The sequence below is a fragment of the Mus musculus genome, chromosome 9 (assembly GCF_000001635.26).
Source record: "Mus musculus strain C57BL/6J chromosome 9, GRCm38.p6 C57BL/6J".
Taxonomy (NCBI): Eukaryota; Metazoa; Chordata; class Mammalia; order Rodentia; family Muridae; genus Mus; species Mus musculus.
The window spans coordinates 98,756,253-98,782,063 of NC_000075.6; the positions used below are offsets into that span (position 1 = coordinate 98,756,253).

The 25,811-nt window shown below is 44.2% G+C and overlaps 2 long non-coding RNA genes across 4 annotated transcripts in view; one reads left to right on the plus strand and one right to left on the minus strand.

Annotated features, from left to right (window-relative positions):
• Positions 1 to 25,811, minus strand: part of E330023G01Rik (RIKEN cDNA E330023G01 gene) — a 71,489-nt gene that overhangs the window by 7,654 nt on the left and 38,024 nt on the right. Inside the window, exon 2 of the long non-coding RNA NR_045332.1 lies at positions 1,901 to 2,030. This is a non-coding gene — a long non-coding RNA (RIKEN cDNA E330023G01 gene). The remainder of the gene's footprint in view (positions 1 to 1,900; positions 2,031 to 25,811) is intronic.
• Gm33563 lies at positions 15,370 to 22,923 on the plus strand. Of its 3 annotated transcripts, XR_379742.2 has the most exons (6): positions 15,370 to 15,533; positions 15,920 to 17,131; positions 17,593 to 17,733; positions 19,273 to 19,398; positions 19,549 to 19,810; positions 22,601 to 22,923. It is a non-coding gene; the product is annotated as a predicted gene, 33563 (long non-coding RNA). The 3 variants fall into 3 exon arrangements; XR_379741.2 differs by having other exon boundaries at positions 15,920 to 17,733; XR_871051.1 differs by having other exon boundaries at positions 15,370 to 15,494; positions 15,920 to 17,733.

Below are 25,811 nucleotides of genomic sequence, written 5' to 3' on the forward strand. Positions count from 1 at the left end.
ACATCCAATTAGCTGGAACTCACTTCTGCTCTGTGAATGCACATGAGGAAGTATATGTGGCCTTGGGAATGACCTGCTGATCTTTGGTGCATATATGTACTGTGGGGCTATGGATCATCTGAGATCTTGGTCAATGGGGCAGAAGGAGCAGGAAGAGCTGCTGAGAGAGAATCTCAGTGAGAACTCATTATCTCTGGGATCCTCCAAGGACCTGGGTCACTTCTCTGACTCCACTGTCTACATCACATGCGGTTCATCTTCTAGGCTCAGGCTGGCTCCTCTCCTCTTTGCCTGCTCTTGGCAGTCACCCCACGGCACTTCATTTTGGAGAGGCCTTCTCCAAAATGCTGGAGTCTTCTGCTGTAGCTGGGCTGCACTTTTACCAATAACCTCTCCTGTCCTGCCACAGGGTGCCAAGCCTTAGCTACTCTTCATGACCCCTTCATGCCTTCCAAACCAGTACTACCTGGCTGACTCTTATATCACTAAGTTCAGCTTCTAGCACAAGGTGCAACCCTGGCCAGTTCTGGAATACATCTTCTGTATGCTGACCTATAGGAAATAGTTCACAGAAGATTTCGCCTCAGTGATGCTGGTCTCTTCTTAGTTACAGTCCATTCTTCAGACCCAGCTGACCAGCAAAGCTAAGATTTTTTACTTTAGAGTTTCTGGTGTCTTGTTAATCACAGTCAATTCCTCAGCTCCAACTGACCAGAAACCACAGGATCTTTGCCTGATAGTCTCTACCTCCCTCTGAAACTTCACAAGCCAGGCCTCCACTGTCTGCACTGCTATCAACGTTCTTATCTTCCAAGCTCCTGCAGAACATCTCACTGAACCTTCAAACTCAATATCTCTAGCCCAGGTTTCCAACATCCTTCCACAGCCCTCTACACAGCAATACCCCACTATCCTGGTACCAACTTGTCTTAGAGTTTCTATTGCTATGATGAAACACCATGACCCACTGCAAGCTGGGGAGGAAAGAGTTTATTCAACATACGCTTCCACATCACAGTCCACCACTGAAGGAAATCAGGACAAGAACTCAAACACAGCAGGAACCTAGAGGCAGGAGCTGAGGTAGAAGCCATGGAGGGGTGCTGCTCATTGGCTTGCTCTGCCAGGCTGGCTCAGCCTGCTTTCTCATAGAATCCAAGACCCAAGACCACCAGCCCAGGCATGACCACAATACAATGGTCTTGGCCCTCTCCCACTAAGAAAATGCCCCACAGCTGGGTCTTGTGGGGGCATTTTTCTTAGTTGAGGTTCTCCCCTTTTACATGACTCTAGGTTGGGTCAAGTTGACATAAAATTAGCCAAGACTCCAGTATCTCATCTGTAGAATCACATCCAGTCTCTAAGTCCCTGCCACCAATGATGAGGTAGCCCCTGACTCTGCGAAGCACTGGCCTGGGAACAAGCTTGTACCCTGAAAAGAATGGCTATCCATGCAGGCTACCCCGTGCCCTTGGTGTGACTCTTGAGCCATTTTTGAGATATCAAAAATCTTCAGGATCAAGGATAAAACTGTGACCGTCCTCCTGTCTTGTAGCTTTAATAACCCCTGCTGGGTCCTCAGTTAAGCTCTACCCAGGCTACTGCCACACACTTCTGTTTTCACTGAAGCCTCCCCAGTTAAAAGGCATCTACTTGTGCCTCAGATGTACCCAAGCACAAATCCCAGCCCTTCTAACTGCATTGCTTAGAAAACCTCCCGGAATGTCTCTGGGCCTCAATTTCCTCTCAAAAGTAATTTTAAACAGTAATACCTCTCCTGTAGTCCTCATAAGAGGCCATGAAATACTCCACAAACAATTCCTGGCACGGGGTGGACATCCCATGTGGTGTCTCATTTGCCCCCGCCCCATCTCCCTGTCCACAATCCCAGGAGACTTACCCCACAGGCTGCAGCACGCTGGAGCAGGTTCAGGAAAAGCTCTGGACACCTGGCTCCAGCCCACGTCCCCACACACAGGGCTGCATCTAGTCTGTTTCCCCTCATGTGGAGTTCCAGAGTTACACGACATCTTTGATTAATAAGAAGTGGAAAGATAAGTCACATGATAATTAATAAATCATTAGCAGCATTCCTTTTCATCAGATAAGCCCATTAATTGTTCCCATTTCCTTACAGAAAGCCCAGGCCTTGGGGCCCCTCGTAGCGAGTTGATTTCATGATAAATGCAAGATCGTGAAGGAAAACTGGGTGGACTGAGCTGCGATTACCTGCAGGAGAGAGGGTGTGACCAGGCCACCATTCTGTTCTTGGGCACCATAGCTCGGAGTCTCCTCTAAAACCAGAGTTCATCAGACAAGCATTGTTAGGGCTCCCCCCCCAAGGGAGTTCAGACACTCCTGTCCCAGAGACAGCCCTCAGCAAGTGACTGCGCATGTCCACTCTAGCCACACTAAGATGAAACTGAGAGGACCTTTAAAGCAGCTAACTCCTTAACAGTGCCTGACAGGTGCGTGGGGCAGGATGCGATGCACAGGGATATGCCTGCCCATTCATCCGCCCATCTTCATCCAGCTACTATGCAAATGGTTAGTCAGTGTCCACTGACATGCAGAGGGGCTTGGGAAGAACATGTAGAAGAAAATGAGACAGTGCCTGCCTGCCTGCCTGCCTGCCTGCCTGCCTGCGTGGAGCCTGTATTTACCATCTCTGAGGCCCTTGTCCCTTACAGAAGATGAAAGTGCCACAGGAAGTTTCCAAAAGCCATATTGAGAGTCAGTGGCAAAATTGGAGAAAGCTCCTTCACTGTCCCTTCGTGGCCTATCTGTTCCCTCCAAGACTCAGCACAGAAATGCTAGCCCTCCATATCCCCCCCCCCCCCCCAGAGAAGGCTGCTCTGCTGTCCTCTCCTACACCCATCTCACCCTCTGAGGATGGCAGCACAGGCTCATTCTCCTTGAAGGAATGCTTTTAGACACCTGCTGTGTCTGGGGATTATGTAATGGGACAGACACATAAAACCCATCCCCAGAGTTGCCCCTCTGGTGAGTGCAGTGGAGAGGCCAAAATATAATAACAATAACAACAGTAATAATATAACAACAACAACAATAACAACAACAATAACCACAATGCAGGCTGGTGAAGTGGCTCACCAGTTAAAAGTTCACAACCATCTATAACTCCACAGGATCAGATGCCCTCCTCTGAGCTCTGCAGGCACGAGGCATGCCTGTGGTGCTCCTACAAACATTCAGAAAAAAATACCCATATACATAAAAAAAAGTCTAGTTTCCCCCAAAAAAATTTAGAAAAGTAATAATAAATAAAAACAATGCAAGGAAATCAATGTGCTGCAGGATAAAAGCAAGAGGCAGCCTGACAAACAGAGCAGGGAGGGACTCTGAAGGAAAAGGCAAGTTAGGGGCTGGTGAATGGCTCAGCAGTTAAGAGCACTGACTGCTCTTCTGAAGGTCCTGAGTTCAAATCCCAGCAACCACATGATGGCTCACAACCATCTGTACAGCTATAGAGTACTCATAAACATAAAATAAATAAATAAATCTTTTAAAAAAGAGAGAAAGATGGACCATCCTTTCGTCTCAGCTCCAAACTTTGTCTCTGTAACTCCTTCCATGGGTGTTTTGTTCCCAATTCTAAGAAGGGGCAAAGACGAAAGGATGGTCCATCTAGAGACTGCCACACCTGGGGATCCATCCCATAATCAGCCTCCAAGCGCTGACACCATTGCATACACCAGCAAGATTTTGCTGAAAAGACCCTGATATAGCTGTCTCTTGTGAGGCTATGCCGGTGCCTGGCAAGCACAGAAGTGGATGCTCACAATCAGCTATTGGATGGAGCACAGGGCTCCCAATGGAGGAGCTAGAGAAAGTACCCAAGGAGCTAAAGGGGTCTGCAACCCTATAGGTGGGACAACAATATGAACTAACCAGTACCCTCCCCTCCCCGGAGCTTGTGTCTCTAGCTGCATATGTATCAGAAGATGGCCTAGTCGGCCATCATTGGAAAGAGAGGCCCCTTGGTCTTGCAAACTTTATATGCCTCAGTACAGGGGAATGCCAGGGCCAAGAAGTAGGAGTGAGTGGGTAGGGGAGTGAGGGTGGGGAGGGTATGAGGGACTTTTGGGATAGCATTTGAAATGTAAATGAAGAAAATACCTAATTAAATAAAAAAGAGAGAGAGAGGAAGAAAGAAAAGAAGGAAGGAAGGAAGGAAAGAGAGAAAGAGAGAAAGAGAGAAAGAGAGAGAGAGAAAGAAAGAAAGAAAGAAAGAAAGAAAGAAAGAAAGAAAGAAAGAAAGAAAGGAAGAGCAAGCGAGCAAGTAGGACAGTACTCTCAGGGAACCAGTAGGCAGTTTCAACTTGTTCTCTGGCTTCTTACTTGTCTCCCTGAAGGTATTCTCTGAGGTACCATTGCTTTAACCTGACTTACAATCTTATAGGATTGGTCTTATTAGCTGCTTGGTTCATGCTCAGATGGCTTTCCTATATAGATAGCCCCAGACCCTCCTGCCTGCCTGGGGATGAAGCCACTCACAGTGGGCTGGGCTTTCCGACAAGTCAGGACAGTCCTTCACAGACACGGCCACAGGCTAATCTGGTCTGAACATCCCTTCAACTGAGACTCCTCAGATGACTCGAGGCTGTGTCAAGTTGACAGCTGAAGCTAAGACAAGGGCTCATGAGACAAAACCCGCTGAACCAATGTACACATTATCATAGTCCCAGGAAAGCAGAAGAAATGTTATTTAAATAAATGATGACCAAAACCATATGAAGTCTGTAGAGGTGCATGAACTTAAAGACCCATAAACCTGAAAGAACTCTAAACAGGACCAAAGTGAAGAGATTTTGCCTGGCATACACTATATTCAAAAGACAGATGCCGGAGGAAGAGACACATAGGTAAAAGCCAGAGTGGACAACATGTGACATCTTGCCTGAGGAGGAGAAAATGACAAAGAAAGAAATTTGAAAGACATCAGTGGCTCACACACAAGAAACCCCATGAAGACCATCAACGGTTGCTCTGAAGAAGCCCAGAAAGTTGAGAGTTAAAGAACAGATCCAAGGGTTGGAAAATAATTATCTTTTAAAAAGTGCCAAGTAAGAGCACTCTACCCAGCAACCCTTATCTTGAAGAAATGAAGGCACCGTTTTACAGACAAGCAACTTCAAAAAGTTCACCCCTGCAGATTTACCTTACAAGATGTGCTCAGGGGAGTTCTTCACATTGAGATAGAAGGCCACTAGCTCCAACATGAAAACATAAGAAAGCATGAAATGTGATGTAGAGATGTATGACAGTCAAAATATCCTAATATGGTAAAGCTGCTTACAAATTACTTTTAACTTTAGTGTGGAAATTAACACAAACTATACAAATTAACAAAGAACTATAACTTGCTAATCATTAATAAAACAACACACTCATGAAAGCATTAAATCCATGACATCATCACCTGTGTAGCAAGAAGGTCAAGTGGACTTCCATTGTGGACAAAGTTAAGTTGTTAATAATATAGGCAATTATAGCTATAAGGTATTATATGTATGCTTCATGGAAATACAAAGAAAAAATCCTATACTGGATATACAAAACAAAGAAAAAATCATATACTGGATATACAAACGATAAGAAGATGGAGATAAAAATATTATTACCAAAAATTAGCAAATCACAAAGAAATACAGCAGAAAAAGGGGGAGGGGGAAAGGAAGGTGGAGAGAAGACGAGGAGGGGAGAGGGAAAGGAAAGGACAAAGGAACAGAAACAGAAACAATAACATAGCAACAAGAAGTCTTCACCTATCAATGATTATTTTAAATGAATTAAATTCCTTAATCAAAAATTGTAGAGGAACTGAATGAATTTTAAAACCAACACAAGATACAATTATGTTTACTGTCTACAAGAGATATCTTAGGGCTGGCTGGCTGGCTCAGCAGTTAAGTGCACTTGTTGCTCCTTCAGAGGATCCAGGTTGGCTCCCACATGGTGGCTCCCAAGCACCTGTAACTCCAGTTCTTGAGGATGTGACACCCTCTTCTGACCTCTGTGGACATCAGGCATGAACACGATGCACACACATACATTCAGGCAAACAGCTATACACACAATTTAAAAATAAATAAATAAATAAATAAATAAATAAATAAATCTAAATAAGGAAATAAAAAATTTAAGAACCTTAGCTTTAAGGACACACATGGAGTAAGATTACAAGAGACAATAAGACATCCCGTGTAAGTGGTAAATGTGGCTATATTTGGATCAGACTTCATATCAAAAATTGTAGCAAAGGCCAAGAAGGTAACTATTCATGATGAAGTGGTCAATTTATTAAGAGTCTGTAACAAGTGTAAATGCACATGCAGCAAACATAGGAGTATCCAACATATAAAGCAAATACTAACAGAAATAGCAATATGCTGATAGGAAGGACTTCTGTATCCTGTTTACAAAATATAAATATCCTAGACAGAACATCAGTGCAGAAACACTGGGCTTGAACTTCTCTACGGACCATATAAGTTTTACAGACCATCTAACCCAACAGAACTACAATAAACTTTCCTGCCAAGGGAACAGAGAAGATCCAGCAGACATCATACGTCTGGCCACAAACAAGTCTTCCAATTTTAAAAGAAGACTGAAGTGATACTGAGCCATGACTACCTTTTCTGATCACGATGGCATAAAATTAGAAATCAAGAGCAGAAAAATTCCTGAAAATTTCACATATACACTGAAATTAACAACATGCTCCAAAGCAACCTAATAGTCAAAAGAAGAGCTCAAATAGGAAATGTAAAGATATATCGAGAAAGGACCCAGCAAGATGGCTCAGAGAGTAAAGGTGTTTGCTGCCAAGCCGGATGAGCTGAGGTCAATCTCCGGGACCCACATCACGTAACAGAGCAACTCCTACAAGCTGTCCTCTGGCCTCCACACACACAAATAAATAAATGTAAATCTTTTACTATGGAAAGAAACAAACCTAAAAATGGAATACTCTAAAATTTATTGGATGCAGTAAACGCATCCCTGAGAAGGAAGTTTGCAGTAACAAATGTCTAAATAAAGTGGAATAAAGACCTCAAGCAAACAACTTAGCATTACTCACCAAGAAACAAGCAAAAGAAGAAAACCTAGATGCAAACTTAGCAGAAGAGAGTAAATAACAATAATTAGGACAGAGATAAATAAAATGAAGACTAGAAAAAACACAAGTGGTAAACAGTTTTAAGAAGTAGAGGACTTTTGTTTTTTTGTTGGTTTGTTTTGTTGACAAGATAAAATAGAAAACCTTTAGCACAATGGACAAATTTAAAGAGAAAAAAATAGGAGACGCTCAAATAAAATCCTAACACAACTGGCACTGAAGAAACCCCAAGGATCTAAGACTAAGTGCACAGCAAAACACTGAATTGTCTTCTAACGGATCATTTAAAAGATTCTAATTACTAAGGAACAAAACTACCTCCAGGACTGACACATAAAGGGGAGAGAATCATATACACGCAAGCAACATTATATGGACCACACAGGTTGTATTAATTTATAGTTAGGGAAAGAAATACATATGAACGATGGGAGGGAAAGAGACTATGGTTTTGAAAGAGAGCAAAAGGATGCATGGGAGGGGTTCGAAGGAGGACAGGAAAGGGGGAAATGATGTAAGTATAATTTAAAAATAAAAATTATTACGAGGAATGAATATGACTATTAACAACACTTCTCAAATTATTTTTAAAAGTTGCATTAAAAAAGGAAGATGTCCAAAGTCTTACTCTGATTCTGATGTCACCACTATCCTGCTACTAAAGTCAGATTAAAACATCTCAAGAAAAGAACATTATTAGCGAATATTCCTGATGAATATAAATGTAAAATGCTTACAACTCCACTTACATATAAGATCTGAAACCATTCACTGTTAGATGAAACAGGATAAAACTTAGCATCCATTTAGGTTGGTCAACTGCTCCCAGCATGGGGGCTCCCTGCAGCATTGTTGCTAACTTTGGAGAAAACCAATTATTCCCCTTCCCAGTGTATACCCATTGCAGATAGTTTCTTGATTGTCAGTGGGCCCCTGTGTCCCTGTCTCCCTCCCAGAACTGGACCCCATCTGGTGGCTTGAACCTGGGCAGGTATCGTTCGTGCTGCTCTGGCATTTTTAGTTTTTTGTATTATTGGTCTTTTCCCTGTTTGCTTTGATTTTCTTTCCCATATTGCGGGGGAGGTTCTAATGTCTTGGCTTTTTTGTTTTGTTTTGTTTGGTTTTTTTCTTGCTTTTTGCTTTAAAGAGCAAGATGATATAAAGTTGGGGTGGGGGGTGTAAGGAGGTGGGGAGGACCTGGAAGGAGGTAGGAGAGGGAAAAGGCATGATCACAATATATTTTATTTAAAAAAATTAATAAAAGAATAAAAATCTCCTAAAATGATTTTTTTAAAGATATGACCCCTAGATGGCTCAGTGGTCAAGAGCACTGACTGCTCTTCCAGAGGTCCTGAGTTCAATTCCACCAGAAACCATATGGTGACTCACAACTATCTGTAATGAGATCCAATGGCCTCTTCTGGTGTGTCTGAAGACAACTACAGTGTACTCATCATATATAAATAAATAAATAAATAAATAAATAAATAAATAAATAAAATCCTTTTTTTTAAAGGATATGACCCCTAATACTAAAATAACAAAACCCAAAAGACAAATGAGATCACATCAAACTAAAAAAATGTCTGCACACAACAAAGAGACAACTCATACAGTAAGATTAAACATAAACCATATTTATCCCTGATTAAGGGCTAGCATTCAAAAGATGAAAACAGTCCCTGTCCCTCCATAGCGAAACAGAAACAAGCTAATCAGGAAATGCAGGGATGCTCATTCCACTTCTGGATGACAGCAAGTATCAGAAGGGCATGAGATGAGCTCTGCTGTGACTCCATCCCCACAATCTCAGCATCTAGGATGCTGAGGCAGGAAAGTTACTACATGTCCTTCATCAATTTGGGCAGCATAGTGAACACAGTGGCCACCCAGAGTTACACAGAAAGACCCTATCCTTAAAAAATACGTAATACATCAAACAAAAACTTAAAATTAGAATGGAACAAGGATTCAAATAGAGACTTTTTCCAAGGAAAGCATATGAACCAGTGGTAGGCACATGGGAGCTACAAACATCTGTAGTGATCGGAGGAGGAAAAGTCACAACCAGATGAAACAGAACCTCACGCTCCTCACGCCCTTCAGCACGGCCATTCTGGAAAAGACAAAAGTAACCCACTTGTGAGGTTTGAAGAAAAAGGAGTCCTTATACAGCATTGGTGGGCTTGGCCTTTGGGTTTGGTCATTATGGAAACCAGGATGAAACCTTGTTTTTAAATAAAATTATCATTAACCTCACTAATTCAGTTTTGGTTCTACAACCCAAGGAAGTAAAAGTCGGTCATGTGTGGGTGTGCTTACACTGTCATGCTTACAGCAGCACCATTCACAATAGTCAAGACATGGAAACAGCTCAGTGTCCATCATTCAAGGATGAATGGAAAAGATGATATGAACACACACACACACACATGCACACGCACACACACACACACACACACACACACACCTGGATAGTATTCAATCTTTCAAAAGACAGAAAGTCTACCAAATGTGAAAAGTCTGTCCACATAGTCCCATGGATGAACCTTGAGGTTACTATACTAAGTGAGATAAACCAAGCATTAAAAGAGAGAGAGAAAAACAGAGAGAGAGAGAGAGAGAGAGAGAGAGAGAGAGAGAGAGAGAGAGAGAGAGAGATACAGAGGTATGGAGAGAAACAGCTCAGTGCTTAAAAGGACAGGCTGCTCCTCCAGAGGACCTGGGTTCGATTCTGGGTACCCACATGGCAGCTCACAACCACCTGCAACTCCAGTTCCAGAGGTTCTGGTGTCTTCTTCTGGCATCTGTGAGCTGGTGTGTTCACATGGTGCCCACGAATGTAAGCACACACATTTACACATAAAAATAAATAAGTTTTAAAAAAGAAAAACCATGGTGGGTATCCTCAACAGAGTATTTCCCCATCATAAAGTAAACCTAAAATCATGTTATTTTCAGACCAGCTAGACTCAAAGACAAGCATGGCACACTTCTTTTTACACGGCATTGTTGGGAGCCGCCCCCACATTCGCCGTTACAAGATGGCGCTGACATCCTGTGTTCTAAGTGGTAAACAAATAATCTGCGCATGTGCCAAGGGTATCTTATGACTACTTGTGCTCTGCCTTCCCCGTGACGTCAACTCGGCCGATGGGCTGCAGCCAATCAAGGAGTGACACGTCCGAGGCGAAGGAGAATGCTCCTTAAGAGGGACGGGGTTTTCGTTTTTTCTCTCTCTTGCTTCTTGCTCTCTTTTCCTGAAGATGTAAGAATAAAGCTTTGCCGCAGAAGATTCTGGTCTGTGGTGTTCTTCCTGGCCGGTCGTGAGAACGCGTCGAATAACAATTGGTGCCGAATTCCGGGACGAGAAAATCCGGGACGAGAAAAAACTCCGGACTGGCGCAGGAGGGATACTTCATTCCAGAACCAGAACTGCGAATCAAGGTTATAAGGTTCCCGTAACACAGACTGTTGAGAAGGATTCAACTGCCGAATTCAGAACTCATCAGCTGGGGAACGACGGTGATAAAGGTTCCCGTAAAGCAGACTGTTGAGAAGGATTCAACTGCCGAATTCAGAACTCATCAGCTGGGGAACGACGGTGATAAAGGTTCCCGTAAAGCAGACTGTTAAGAAGGATTCAACTGTATGAATTCAGAACTTTTCAGCTGGGGAACGAGGTAAGTCTGATCTTGAACTTTCTAAGGAAATTCAGGACAGTCTATCAGAAGTAAAGTGGAAAATGTTTGGCCTTGAATTTTTTCTAGTGTTAGGAGCCCTTTTGTTCCTTTTCACATGTTATATAGTGCTTAAGGCAGGGCTAAAAATTCTAGAGGAAATTCAGGACAGTCTATCAGAAGTAAAGCGGAGAGAGAGAGTAGGAACAAGGAGAAACGGTAAGTATACAGGCCTTTCCAAGGGTCTTGAACCCGAGGAAAAGTTAAGGTTAGGTAGGAATACCTGGAGAGAGATTAGAAGAAAAAGAGGAAAAAGGGAGAAGAAAAAAGATCGATTAGCGGAGGTCTCTAGGAGATACTCGTCACTAGATGAGCTCAGGAAGCCAGCTCTTAGTAGTTCTGAAGCAGATGAAGAATCCTCCTCTGAGGAAACAGACTGGGAGGAAGAAGCAGCCCATTACCAGCCAGCTAATCGGTCAAGAAAAAAGCCAAAAGCGGCTGGCGAAGGCCAGTTTGCTAATTGGCCTCAGGGCAATCGGCTACCAGGTGCACTCCCGCCCTATGCGGAGTCCCCGCCCTGCGTAGTGCGTCAGCCCGTAGTGCGTCAGCAATGCGCAGAGAGGCAGTGCGCAGAAAGGCAGTGCGCAGACTCATTCATTCCCCGAGAGGAACAAAGGAAAATACAACAGGCATTTCCAGTCTTTGAAGGAGCCGAGGGTGGGCGTGTCCACGCTCCGGTAGAATATGTGCAGATTAAATATGGAATCAATGCTAATTTTACCTTGGTGCAGTTAGACAGGCTTGCCAGCATGGCACTAACTCCTGCCGACTGGCAAATGATTGCAAAAGCCGCTCTCCCTAGTATGGCCAAATATGTGGAATGGCGAGCTCTGTGGCAGGAGGCGGCACAGGCGCAGGCCCGAGCAAACGCTGCTGCTTTAACTCCAGAGCAGAGAGATTGGACTTTTGACTTGTTAACGGGTCAGAGAGCTTATTCTGCTAAACCTGATAAGAGGTATCAATGGAAGGTCTTACCACAGGGGATGTCCAATAGTCCTACAATGTGCCAGCTTTATGTGCAAAAAGCTCTTTTGCCAATGAGGGAACAATTCCCCTCTTTAATTTTGCTCCTTTACATGGATGACATCCTCCTGTGCCATAAAGACCTTACCATGCTACAAAAGGCATATCCTTTTCTACTTAAAACTTTAAGTCAGTGGGGTTTACAGATAGCCACAGAAAAGGTCCAAATTTCTGATACAGGACAATTCTTGGGCTCTGTGGTGTCCCCAGATAAGATTGTGCCCCAAAAGGTAGAGATAAGAAGAGATCACCTCCATACCTTAAATGATTTTCAAAAGCTGTTGGGAGATATTAATTGGCTCAGACCTTTTTTAAAGATTCCTTCCGCTGAGTTAAGGCCTTTGTTTAGTATTTTAGAAGGAGATCCTCATATCTCCTCCCCTAGGACTCTTACTCTAGCTGCTAACCAGGCCTTACAAAAAGTGGAAAAGGCCTTACAGAATGCACAATTACAACGTATTGAGGATTCGCAGCCTTTCAGTTTGTGTGTCTTTAAGACAGCACAATTGCCAACTGCAGTTTTGTGGCAGAATGGGCCATTGTTGTGGATCCATCCAAACGTATCCCCAGCTAAAATAATAGATTGGTATCCTGATGCAATTGCACAGCTTGCCCTTAAAGGCCTAAAAGCAGCAATCACCCACTTTGGGCAAAGTCCATATCTTTTAATTGTACCTTATACCGCTGCACAGGTTCAAACCTTGGCAGCCGCATCTAATGATTGGGCAGTTTTAGTTACCTCCTTTTCAGGAAAAATAGATAACCATTATCCAAAACATCCAATCTTACAGTTTGCCCAAAATCAATCTGTTGTGTTTCCACAAATAACAGTAAGAAACCCACTTAAAAATGGGATTGTGGTATATACTGATGGATCAAAAACTGGCATAGGTGCCTATGTGGCTAATGGTAAAGTGGTATCCAAACAGTATAATGAAAATTCACCTCAAGTGGTAGAATGTTTAGTGGTCTTAGAAGTTTTAAAAACCTTTTTAAAACCCCTTAATATTGTGTCAGATTCCTATTATGTGGTTAATGCAGTAAATCTTTTAGAAGTGGCTGGAGTGATTAAGCCTTCCAGTAGAGTTGCCAATATTTTTCAGCAGATACAATTAGTTTTGTTATCTAGAAGATCTCCTGTTTATATTACTCATGTTAGAGCCCATTCAGGCCTACCTGGCCCCATGGCTCTGGGAAATGATTTGGCAGATAAGGCCACTAAAGTGGTGGCTGCTGCCCTATCATCCCCGGTAGAGGCTGCAAGAAATTTTCATAATAATTTTCATGTGACGGCTGAAACATTACGCAGTCGTTTCTCCTTGACAAGAAAAGAAGCCCGTGACATTGTTACTCAATGTCAAAGCTGCTGTGAGTTCTTGCCAGTTCCTCATGTGGGAATTAACCCACGCGGTATTCGACCTCTACAGGTCTGGCAAATGGATGTTACACATGTTTCTTCCTTTGGAAAACTTCAATATCTCCATGTGTCCATTGACACATGTTCTGGCATCATGTTTGCCTCTCCGTTAACCGGAGAAAAGGCCTCACATGTGATTCAACATTGTCTTGAGGCATGGAGTGCTTGGGGGAAACCCAGACTCCTTAAGACTGATAATGGACCAGCTTATACGTCTCAAAAATTCCAACAGTTCTGCCATCAGATGGACGTGACCCACCTGACTGGACTTCCATACAACCCTCAAGGACAGGGTATTGTTGAGCGTGCGCATCGCACCCTCAAAACCTATCTTATAAAACAGAAGAGGGGAACTTTTGAGGAGACTGTACCCCGAGCACCAAGAGTGTCGGTGTCTTTGGCACTCTTTACACTCAATTTTTTAAATATTGATGTTCATGGCCATACTGCGGCTGAACGTCATTGTTCAGAGCCAGATAGGCCCAATGAGATGGTTAAATGGAAAAATGTCCTTGATAATAAATGGTATGGCCCGGATCCTATCTTGATAAGATCCAGGGGAGCTATCTGTGTTTTCCCACAGAATGAAGACAACCCATTTTGGGTACCAGAAAGACTCACCCGAAAAATCCAGACTGACCAAGGGAATACTAATGTCCCTCGTCTTGGTGATGTCCAGGGCGTCAATAATAAAGAGAGAGCAGCGTTGGGGGATAATGTCGACATTTCCACTCCCAATGACGGTGATGTATAATGCTCAAGTATTCTCCTGCTTTTTTACCACTAACTAGGAACTGGGTTTGGCCTTAATTCAGACAGCCTTGGCTCTGTCTGGACAGGTCCAGATGACTGACACCATTAACACTTTGTCAGCCTCAGTGACTACAGTCATAGATGAACAGGCCTCAGCTAATGTCAAGATACAGAGAGGTCTCATGCTGGTTAATCAACTCATAGATCTTGTCCAGATACAACTAGATGTATTATGACAAATAACTCAGCAGGGATGTGAACAAAAGTTTCCGGGATTGTGTGTTATTTCCATTCAGTATGTTAAATTTACTAGGGCAGCTAATTTGTCAAAAAGTCTTTTTCAGTATATGTTACAGAATTGGATGGCTGAATTTGAACAGACCCTTCGAGGCTTGCCATCATTCAGGTCAACTCCACGCGCTTGGACCTGTCCCTGACCAAAGGATTACCCAATTGGATCTCCTCAGCATTTTCTTTCTTTAAAAAATGGGTGGGATTAATATTATTTGGAGATACACTTTGCTGTGGATTAGTGTTGCTTCTTTGATTGGTCTGTAAGCTTAAGGCCTAAACTAGGAGAGACAAGGTGGTTATTGCCCAGGCGCTTGCAGGACTAGAACATGGAGCTCCCCCTGATATATGGTTATCTATGCTTAGGCAATAGGTCGCTGGCCACTCAGCTCTTATATCCCATGAGGCTAGACTCATTGCACGGGATAGAGTGAGTGTGCTTCAGCAGCCCGAGAGAGTTGCAAGGCTAAGCACTGCAATGGAAAGGCTCTGCGGCATATATGAGCCTATTCTAGGGAGACATGTCATCTTTCATGAAGGTTCAGTGTCCTAGTTCCCTTCCCCCAGGCAAAACGACACGGGAGCAGGTCAGGGTTGCTCTGGGTAAAAGCCTGTAAGCCTAAGAGCTAATCCTGTACATGGCTCCTTTACCTACACACTGGGGATTTGACCTCTATCTCCACTCTCATTAATATGGGTGGCCTATTTGCTCTTATTAAAAGAAAAAGGGGGAGATGTTGGGAGCCGCCCCCACATTCGCCGTTACAAGATGGCGCTGACATCCTGTGTTCTAAGTGGTAAACAAATAATCTGCGCATGTGCCAAGGGTATCTTATGACTACTTGTGCTCTGCCTTCCCCGTGACGTCAACTCGGCCGATGGGCTGCAGCCAATCAAGGAGTGACACGTCCGAGGCGAAGGAGAATGCTCCTTAAGAGGGACGGGGTTTTCGTTTTTTCTCTCTCTTGCTTCTTGCTCTCTTTTCCTGAAGATGTAAGAATAAAGCTTTGCCGCAGAAGATTCTGGTCTGTGGTGTTCTTCCTGGCCGGTCGTGAGAACGCGTCTAATAACACGGCATCATAGAAAAGGACATGGAAGTCGAATGGGGACAATCATGGCAGAGGTGGGGACCAGCCCCAGTGGGGAAGAAGAATGAGACACGGTAAAGGGGGCCCACCCGAGTGCAAAGTGCTCTGCACGCATGCAGACTGTCATATGGAAGCCTACTACATTGCATGGTTAACAGACGAGAACAGTTATGATTTACACACGTGCTTGTACACATACATATACACACACTGTTAACAAGTATGAATTTTAATCATCAATTATACTTCAATAGAGCTGGGGGTAAAAAATATAGGGAGGAAATACAAATGACTCTACACTTGACATTTTCAGTCACCAGGTTGTAGCGGTGCCGGGAAGTGCTGGTACTTTGAGAGGCTGGGCTGAGTTGAAGATGTCAGATCATGGGGGACATTCCTCTGAATGTCCCTGAGATTATGAGACTATGATCCCTCCCTCTTTATCTCTTTTGTATTTCAGATGTCATGACGTGATTCACGCAGTGTTCTGCTTCACCGCATGTCCAAAGTGACAGGTCCCAGCAACCACAGACTAACTCCTTTCAAGTGGAGATCCCACATAAACCTCTACCTGCGTTGAGTTAATGTTATTGAGTATTTTGTCATAGCGGTGGAAAAACCAAACCAGCACAACCATGTATTGCTCTTAGAACATGGACTAAAGCGATAATATCAGTGTGAACAGCTATGCATTTCAACTTAAAAGGTTTTTAATTCTCTAGTACATCAGAGACAAATATAAACACATGGAGAAATTTTTGTAATACGTATGATAACCCAATGATAGAGAGCCCTAAGTATGAAGACTTCCAGAAAAATGACTTCACACATGCAATGCAGATGGCAAACAGAAGGCTAAGCAGCCAGGACTCTCAACCACCACACCTCTGACATCTTGACGAGGGATGCTAACTCAGCATTTCTACTACCTCCACCTCCACCTCAACTACTACCACAACCACCATCTTCACCATCTCTACCACCACCATCATCACCACCTTCACCATCTCCACCTCCATCACCACCACCTCCACCAGCTCTACCATCACCACTACCACCATCACCACTATGTCTCCAGAGACTGCCAAATGCCCCTCGAGGGCAAAATCAACAGAAAAATATGCTCCATCGTATGAATGGATGGGTAGTGGCAAATTAAAAGAGCAATGTCACTTGGTCAGAACAGGATGACTCTAAGGATAGGTGCCAAGGGTCTGGGCTGGAGGATGTCTGTGGAAACACACACAGGAATGACAATCTTACGGGCGGAGCTGGCAGCGCTGGGGCTGGACGGTTCTTTACCTGTGCCTTTCTCTTGACTCAGCAATTATCTGCTCCCACAGAACTGGGCACAAGAGCTCACAGGAACGTACAACCAAACAGTGCTCAGCCTTAATCAATTTTGAAAACTGTGATTAAAAGGACAAAGGGACAGTTAAAATGTGGTATACTGAAGGGATATATATATATATATATATATATATGGTCTAAGACATGTTGCTGAGTGTAACAAAGCAAATTACAAAAATATGACCTAGTATTTAGTCTCAAACTGGAAATAAGGTACTGGTGAACGCGTGCACGTTCCATTTAAAAGAAGAAAGCCTTGGAAAAATAGAGTACAAACGTCTGTGCTCCATCCTTGAGGCAGGGTGGAGATGCGGTGGGCGTGGTAAGGAGAGCAAGCTCAGAGAGAGGGCGTCTCTCTCTGCTGCCGTTTGCTTTGTAGTATTCTGTGCTGCTTGGGTTTGAATAGAAACTAGTGTCGTTTTCCGAATTTTAAAAATGTGTTCCACAAAACTTCCCAGATCGAAAGGGTCCTGTTATACATGCAGCAGTAAATGAGCCCCCTGACCTCCATGGACTGTGTCACATTTCCATAGATCAGATTCTGGAAGGTGGCAGGATGCAGCGGGACATGGAACACTTCAGCCCTGGGTCATGCAGGCTACCCCTGCCAGCTGAAGCAAACCCCAGAGCATGACTACAGCAACATCACATCTGGGTGGAGTCTCAGCCACTGGCTAGAGACATATTGGGCCAGGCCTGTGTTTTCTTAGCAGTTCCCTGAAATGATCCGAAAGATGGAGCTGGCCAACAACAAAACCAGTTTTCTTCTCACTTTTACTACAGGCTATGTCGTCAGTGGGCCTCCCTACTCTCTTCAGCAGCTGCTGCTGTTTCTGGAGGCCGTGTTCAGCTTACAAGTGGGCTCCCGGCCACTCCCCACCACAATGAATTATCCCCAAACAAAAAGAAAACAGAAGGTTTGAGGTTTGGAACTATTTTCAATTCCCATTTTTATTTTCACAGCATCATAGGTTTTAAAATTATGTTTTCAACTTGGAACATGCATCAGTGGTTTAAAATAGTAGTTTTGAAGCTTAAGCAAGTGAGTTGCCAGGGAAAGTGTGAAGCTACTTGGGCTAACTCAGCAGAACCACGAGGCACAGTGGTCATGAGAGACATGTTGCTGATCTTGCTGTTCCTCCACAAGACTTGAGTACTGTAAAGACCGGTGCTCCACCCCACCTACACCCAGAGAAATGGCAGAGCAGCCCACTAAAATAGCCTGGACTGAGGTGGCATATCTTATCAGAGTCAAAGATCAGCATATGTGTACTGGCTGGGTTTGTGTCAACTTGACACAAGCTAGAATAGTCAGAGAGGAAGGAGCCTCAGTTGAGAAAATGCCTCCATGAGATCCAGCTGTAAGGCATTTTCTCAATAAGTGAGCAATGGGGGAGGGCTCAGTCCATTGTGGGTGATGCCATCCCTGGGCTGATGGTCCTGGGTTCTATAAGAAAGCAGGCTGACTGATATAAGCTGTCTCCTGAGAGGCTCTTGCCAGTACCTGACAAATACAGAAGTGGATGCTCACAGTCATCCATTAGATGGAGCACAGGGCCCCCAATGAAGGAGCTAGAGAAAGTACCCAAGGAGTCAAAGGAGTTTACAGCCCCATAGGAGGAACAATAATATAAACTAACCAGTATCTCCAGAGCTCCCTGGGACTAAACCACCAATCAAAGAAAACACTCAGAGGGAATTGTGACTCTAACTGCATATGGAATAGAGGATGGCCTAGTCGGTCATCAATGAGAGGAGAGGCCCTTGGTCTTGTGAAAGTTCTATGCCCCAGTATAGAGGAATGCCTGGGCCAGAAAGTGGGAGTGGGTGGATTGGGGAGCAGGGGGAGGTGGGGAGAGGATAGGGGATTTTTGGAGAGGAAACCAGGAAAGGGGATAACATTTGAAATGTAAATAAGGAAAATATCTATATTTTAGATAAAAGATAATAATATAATCTTTGAAAAAGATTATAATAATATAATCTTTGAAAAAGATTATAATAATATAATCTTTGAAAAAGATTATAATAATATAATCTTTGAAAAAGATTATAATAATATAATCTTTGAAAAAGATTATAATAATATAATCTTTAATAAAAGATTATAAGCAAAACTAAAATATGAATATAACCTTTAGAATCATTGTATCTTGGTTGTGCTCTATATCATATTAAAATAAAATCTCATTTTTGTCAAATTAAAAAAGATCCCTAAAATCCTTTGCACATATTCTAATTTATAAAAGGATAAAGTCCAATTTGCAAAGTCACCAGTCTCCTGTGGTGACAGAAACATACCTGAGAGCAAGCATGACTCAGGCTGAGGCTGAGGCAAGTAGAATTCAAATTTACTAACTAGCTATTGAAACAAACACATCAAATCTTGCTAAGATGTTGACAGGAACTCACTCCAGAGTAGAGATGACTGGCTATTGGTAACAATTCAAAACATTTCCACAGATTATCAATCCCTGTACCGGATCTTGGGACCGGGCAAAAAGGTTTTGAGCATAATTTACTTCAAAGCAGAGTGAGATGAATAAAGTTGTGAATGTGGTCATGAAAAAGAAAAGAAAAGAAGAGGAGGTGAGGGGAGGGGGAGGGGGAAGGGGGAGGGGGAGGAGGGAGGGGGAGGGGGAGGGGGAAGGGGGAGGGGGAGGGGGAGGGGAGAAAGCAGGCTGAGCAAGCTGGGGAAGCAAGCCAGTAAGCAGCCCTTCTTCATGGGCTCTGCATCAGCTCTTGCCTCCAGGTTCCTGCCCTGCTTGAGTTCCTATCCCGACTTCCTTTGGTGATGAACTGCAGTGTGGAAGTGGAAGCTGAATAATCCAATGAATCCTTTGCTCCCCACTTGCTTTTTGGTCATGGTGTCTCTTCCCAGCAATTGAAACCCTAAGACAATATAAAATCATGGTATGAGATTGTGGCAACTCTGCCGTATTGAAAAGAATTCCTCATCCATCTGCCAAAATGAGAGGACCAAGAGTAAAATATCTTCCCGGTAGGTTCATTTATCTTTCCAGCTTCTGTTTCTTAAGTTGTTACTGCTCTTCATTTGTTATTCTCTTATAGGTATAGATGTTTGGCTTGTACATTTGTGTTGTAGGTCACATGCATGCCTCTTTACATATATGCAGTGTGAAGTATTAAAAAAGCAATCCACATTATGCCAGCACTGAGCATGGAGGCCAAAATGTAGGTAGTGGAGGCCCTGATTCAGGTGGCAGATCCGTTGGGATCCACTACTGAAGGATTTAACTTAGAATGGCTTACAAATTAGGATGCTAGTTGCTGGGCCCAGTGATTGTGTTTCCTGTTGATTCTAAACTAAGTTTTGCATGGTGTTTTCCTTCATGCTGAGACTCAACCTGGTTCCAGAGAGAAAGATACGGTGGTGGCAAAGCATGGGTTTGCAAGAAGTACAGACCAAAAAGCCGAGGGAATTTGGAAGCATGGGGTTAGTATCACAACGACCCACCATGGGAACTTAGTGAACCAGGTAGAGAGATTTCAGAGCTCCAGGTCAGAGAGCCTGCTAAGATGAGAGCAGGCTGGCCTGCCATCACTGGCGCCAGGCCAGCCCCCTGCCTGCCGGTGTAGTGCTGGCATAGCATGGATTACTTTTTAAATATTTCATGCTACACACATATGTGTATTTGTATGCATGGGTGTATGGACATCTATGTGCAAATACTGGGAGTGGCCCAAAGAAGGTGTTGGATCCCTGGGAGCTGGAGTTACAACAGTTCTGAGCTTCTCTATCTGACTGCTGGGAACTGAACTCCAATCTCCGAAAGAGCAGCAGGTGCTCTTAACCACCGAGGCTCTCCCAGCTCCTCTCTTTTCTTTTATTCTGAGCTCAGCATATGAGAAAAGGCACAGGATGCTTGCCTTTCTGAGTCTGGCTTATTTCACTTAACATGAGGATTTCTAGCTTTCATCTACTGTCCTAAAAACATAACTTCTCCTTTTTAAAGTTACTTAAGATGGGCTTCTGAAGTGGAAACTTAAGGATTCTTTGGAGCAAGTCCCATCTTCATTGTCAGGAAATCAGCAGTTCAGTTCACAGGTCAGCAGCAGCAGCTCCATCCACTTGCAAACAGTTCACGGATATATCAGCAGTCCAGCAGTGTTGGGATAGCAGCAGTGGTGGCATGACCCAGCAGGAACAGCCAGGCCTCAGCAGAATTGGCATGAGTTAGCAGAAGACGTTAGGACCAGCGGGAACACAAGGAGTTCTAGGCTATGCCTCTCCCGGTGAAGCAAAGATCTTTGAAGACCAAGAAGCGTTGCACAGCTAGCTCTACAAGCAAGTCAAGCCAAGCCCCCATCAATGTCCATTGAGTCCTATTTATACTCCCTCCAAACATCACGCGTCCTCCATGGGTCTCGTCTCATCGTGTGTCTTTCCTCGGCACGTGAGTCTGACTTAGCAAAAGTCCACACATCAGCTGACATCACTCTGCCAATCAGCCTGAGTCAGAGGAAGTGGCAAGAAGCTGTAAAAACTTCTTGAGAAAAATTTTGGTGCATTTTTTTTTTCTATGGAGTCAAGACAAATGGAGCTCAACAATGCACGTAAGGCAAACCAATACACGCTTGTCATTAGCGAAGAATCCGTCATCGCTTGTCCTTTCGAGGGCTTGCGTGTGCAAAACACCCTTTCACCTGTGTCTGCTTCAGCAAAACACTCCTTCATGTGTTTGCTTTAGCAAGCCACCATCCAACACAACGGACTTCCCAAAGAACCCTTAAGTTTCCACTTCAGGTTTCTCTATGTAGCCATTCTCCTGCCTCAGTCTCTTAAGTACTGAGGATTCTGGGATGTGCCACCACATCCCGTCAATGTGACCGAATTGTTATCATGTTTTCAGAACCGTGTCTGGTACAGTTCTGAAAACTGTTCCTTTAATTGCCTTTAATTAATTAATTTAATTAATGTCTTACGGGACGGCCAGTCTAGCAGAGCAGGAAACTTTTTCTTCTTTCCTACCCTGCTATCCAAGTTCTCAGCAAAAAAAAAAAAAAAAAGTAGATAATCAAGGTCTCATGAACAAGACAACGGCAGGCTGTATGTGCCTGCCCTCCGGTAGCACCAGCAACCCAAGCTCTGGGAGGCCCAAAGGTCACTGTCCCTATGGAAGTGATGGGGTAGATCCAGCAGGGCTTGCTCCAGGATTCAAGGTCTCCTGATTATTTATCTGGTGACATCCTCAGCAGGGCACAGCCTTTGTCAGTGCCTAGGACAATCGCCCTCTCTAAGGAGGCATGACCCAATTGTCCAGGGATATCGAACATGTTACTCCCAAGAACTTCTGCTGTCCATCTTCTGAACTCAGAACAGCCGATCTCAATCCCTTGAAGGAAGAGCCCTCTGGTCCATCACCCTGGCTTCTATCTGAGGGCATCCTTCACACTGAATTTCTCAGGCCACATCTGGGTTTCAGACCCAGCCTGGCTCTCATCGTCCTCGGATTTAGTGGAGTCTTTAACACAGTTGCCCCCTCCTCAGAATCAGCCTCAGGCACATATTCTTAGCCTCACTACGTAATTGCCCCATTGACCCCACCTCTCCTCACCTTAGTGACCAGTCTGCTGCCCAGATCCCAGATCCAGCACCTCTGTGGCTCACTCTTCTTTCTCTGTTTGCCCTTGGAAACCAGCTCAGAATCCTGTCGGATCTGCTTAAACTATAGCTTCCTATGAGACACACCTCCCAGACATCCTGCTATGGCTTGACAAATCCATTTCATACCCAGTTATTTGCTCATATTTTTTGTCTCTATTTCAGGACAGAGAAGCCTTGAGGGCTGGAACTGCCTGGGTTTTGGAAATTATTTCTGTGTGTCCAACATTCATCCCAGAATACAGGACAGAATCGTTGTTTAGGAACAGTGATCCATCAGCTGAATGAATGAATGAATAAGCAAGACTGGCAAGCTAGCTCTGTCTCTAGGGGCCCGTGGCACAGAGACGTGGCACAGTGAGACTATGTACTATAATCCCAGCACTCAGGAGGCTGCCAGAATTTCAAGTTACATGCTAGCCTGAACTACAGAGCAAAAGAAAAAGAGAAGATGAAACTGGGCGAGAGAGATGGCTCAGTGGTTAAGAGCATTAACTATTCTTCCAGAGGTCCTGAGTTCAATTCCCAGCAACCACATGGTAGCTCACATCTGTAATGGGATCCGATGCCTCTTCTGGTGTGTCTGAAGACAGGAACTGTGTACTCACATACATAAAATAAATAAATACATCTTAAAACAAAAAGAAAAACAAAGCCAGGCAGTGGTGGCGCACGCCTTTAATCACAGGCACTTGGGAGGCAGAGGCAGGCGGATTTCTGAATTCCAGACCAGCCTGGTCTACAGAGTGAGTTCCAGGACAACCAGGGCTACATAGAGAATCCCTGTCTCAAAAAACAAAGAAAAAAAAAAAGAAGAAGAGGAAAGAAATTATTATGTTAAAACTCCTTATGTTTCTATGTTCTTCTTGACAAGAAAAAAAAAAAAAAAAAAAAGGAGAGAAAGAACCAAAATGAAAAGGCCAGCCAAGAACTGGAAAGCAGTCCTATAAAGTACAGCCCAGGACTGAGGAGCCCCAGGCACCCAGCTCACCACCCCTCCTCCCACTTCGTGTGAGTCCAACCCAGCCTCCTTTCCTTGGCATTGACTGGACACCTGTGTCCATGCTTTAATCCCCAGGTAAGCTGCCTGCACATAACCTTGCACCTCTCCTTGTCCTGGCCACGGGGACATCAATAGCCAGGCACACCTGTGTACTAGTGGTCACTAATCTGTGGGTGAGGCCTAGCAGGACAGACACCTCAGCTTTTGAAGTACTGACAAGACTGTTCCACCAAGCCTGACCCTTGACCTACAGGTGGGCACAGCCATTGTCCCTGCACGTCCCGGCCACCATCAGCCCAACTGCAGAAACCCATGAAGGCATTCAAGTCAGGTCGATGCAAAGCAAAACAAACAGAGGGGGCAAGGGGCAAGGTTTGTGTGGAAGGCTTGGCTGAGCGAGGAAACCATTGCTTGGCGTATAGGAATAGTCCTCACCAGGTAGGTCCCACTGGCCAGCAGGGGTCCACCTGTCATAGCAGATTGTCTGGAAGCATGTGGCTGGATCAGCTCTCCAAAAACAAGAGGCTCTGGAGAATCAGAAAATGCCTGGGCATCAGAAAGCAGCGCCTTACTGTTTCAGAGCCCACAGAGAGGCACAGGACTGAGAGGTACAGCTAACTGAACTTCCACAGAGCCCACAATCATCCCTCCCATTCTTCCATAAGAGTCTCAAGCTCCATCCGCTGCTTGGCTGTGGGTATCCTCATCTGTCTGAGTCAGCTGCTGGGTGGAGCCTCTCGGACAACAGCCACGACAGACTCCTGTCTATAAGCGCATCAGAGCACCACTAATAGTGTCAGGGATTGGGTGCAGATACTTTTTGACTGACTTGTCGCAGGGAAGCAGGTATGAAAATTTCCATTTATGGTGGCATGTTGGCATTCAAAAGATTTCTGACTATAGAGCATTTTAGATTTCATATTTTCAGCTTGTTCTATAAAATGTAACATAGTGGGCTAGGCAGAGATCTCAGTAAATACAGTGCTTACCATGTATAATGGCTATCCCTGGTTGTCAACTTGACTATATCTGGAATGAACTACAATCCAGAATTGGAGGGCTCATCTGTGATCCAGATCTTGAGACTGGAAGACATAAGTTTCTCACCTGGATCTTGGCATGGAGATCTTGAGACATAGTGGCAATGAAAAGTTTAGGCCCAGACAAGGTAGTACACACCTTTAATCCCAGGAGACTGAGGCAAGCAGATCTCTGAGTGCAAGGCCAGCCTGGGACAAAACAAGTCCCAGATCCAGGCATGGTGGCGCACACCTTTAATCCGGGCCACGCCTTCTGCTGGAGACCCACATCAGGACATTGGAAGAAGGAAGATTCACTCTTCATTGCCGCTTGCATTTACCTGCCAGCACATCTGTTGGAATCTACTTCTACAGAAGACCTCGTGAGATCGAGCAACAACTACTCGATTCACAGCTGACCATCATTAGGTAGTTGAACTACAGACTGTAAGTCATCATCATAAATTCCCTCAATATAGAAAGATATTTCATACTCAGTCATATATTCTGTGACTCTAGAGGACCCTGACTAATACACCATGTAAAAAGGAAGACCTGAGTTCCATTCCCAAGACCGGCACAAAAACAGTGAGCAGGGCCAGGTGTGCTGGCTCACACCTTTAATACCAACACTTGTGAGGCAGAAGCAGGTAGATCTCTGAGTTCAAGGCCAGCCTGGTCTATATAGAGTTGCAGGCCAGCCAGGGTGACATAATGAGATCCTGTCTCAATGACATAAAATTAAAACCTGGATGTGGTGACATGTAATCCCAGCACTGTGAAGGGCAAGATGGTCAGATGCCTGGAGGCTGCTGGCTGGTGAGATTCAAGACAGTGAGAAACTGTCTCAAAACGGAAGGTGGACAGCTCCCGAGGAAGGACACTCCAGGTAGATCCTGGTCTCCACATGCCCATACACACATATGCTCAATCACACACATGTGCACCTGAGCCTATATGCATACACTCATACACACATGCAAAAACATAGTATACTATAAAATTAATACCTATGGGATCCCTAAATTGGTTTGTTTGTTTTGTTTTTTGGAGATAGGGTTTCTCTGTATAGCCCTGGGTGTCCTGGAACTCACTCTGTAGACCAGGCTGGCCTGGAACCCAAAAATCCGCCTGCCTCTGCCTCCCAAGTGCTGGGATTAAAGGTGTGGGCCACCACTGCCTGGCCATCCTTAAATTTAAAAAAAATAAAAAAAGGCTCCAGAATTTACTACCAAGACAATCTAATTTGTCTTAGTTTCTTTCCCTGTCAGTATGAAAAAAAAAAAAAAAAAAAAAAACCTCTGACAAAAGCAGCTTGAAGAAGACAGGGTTGATTCTGGCTCACAGTTCAAAA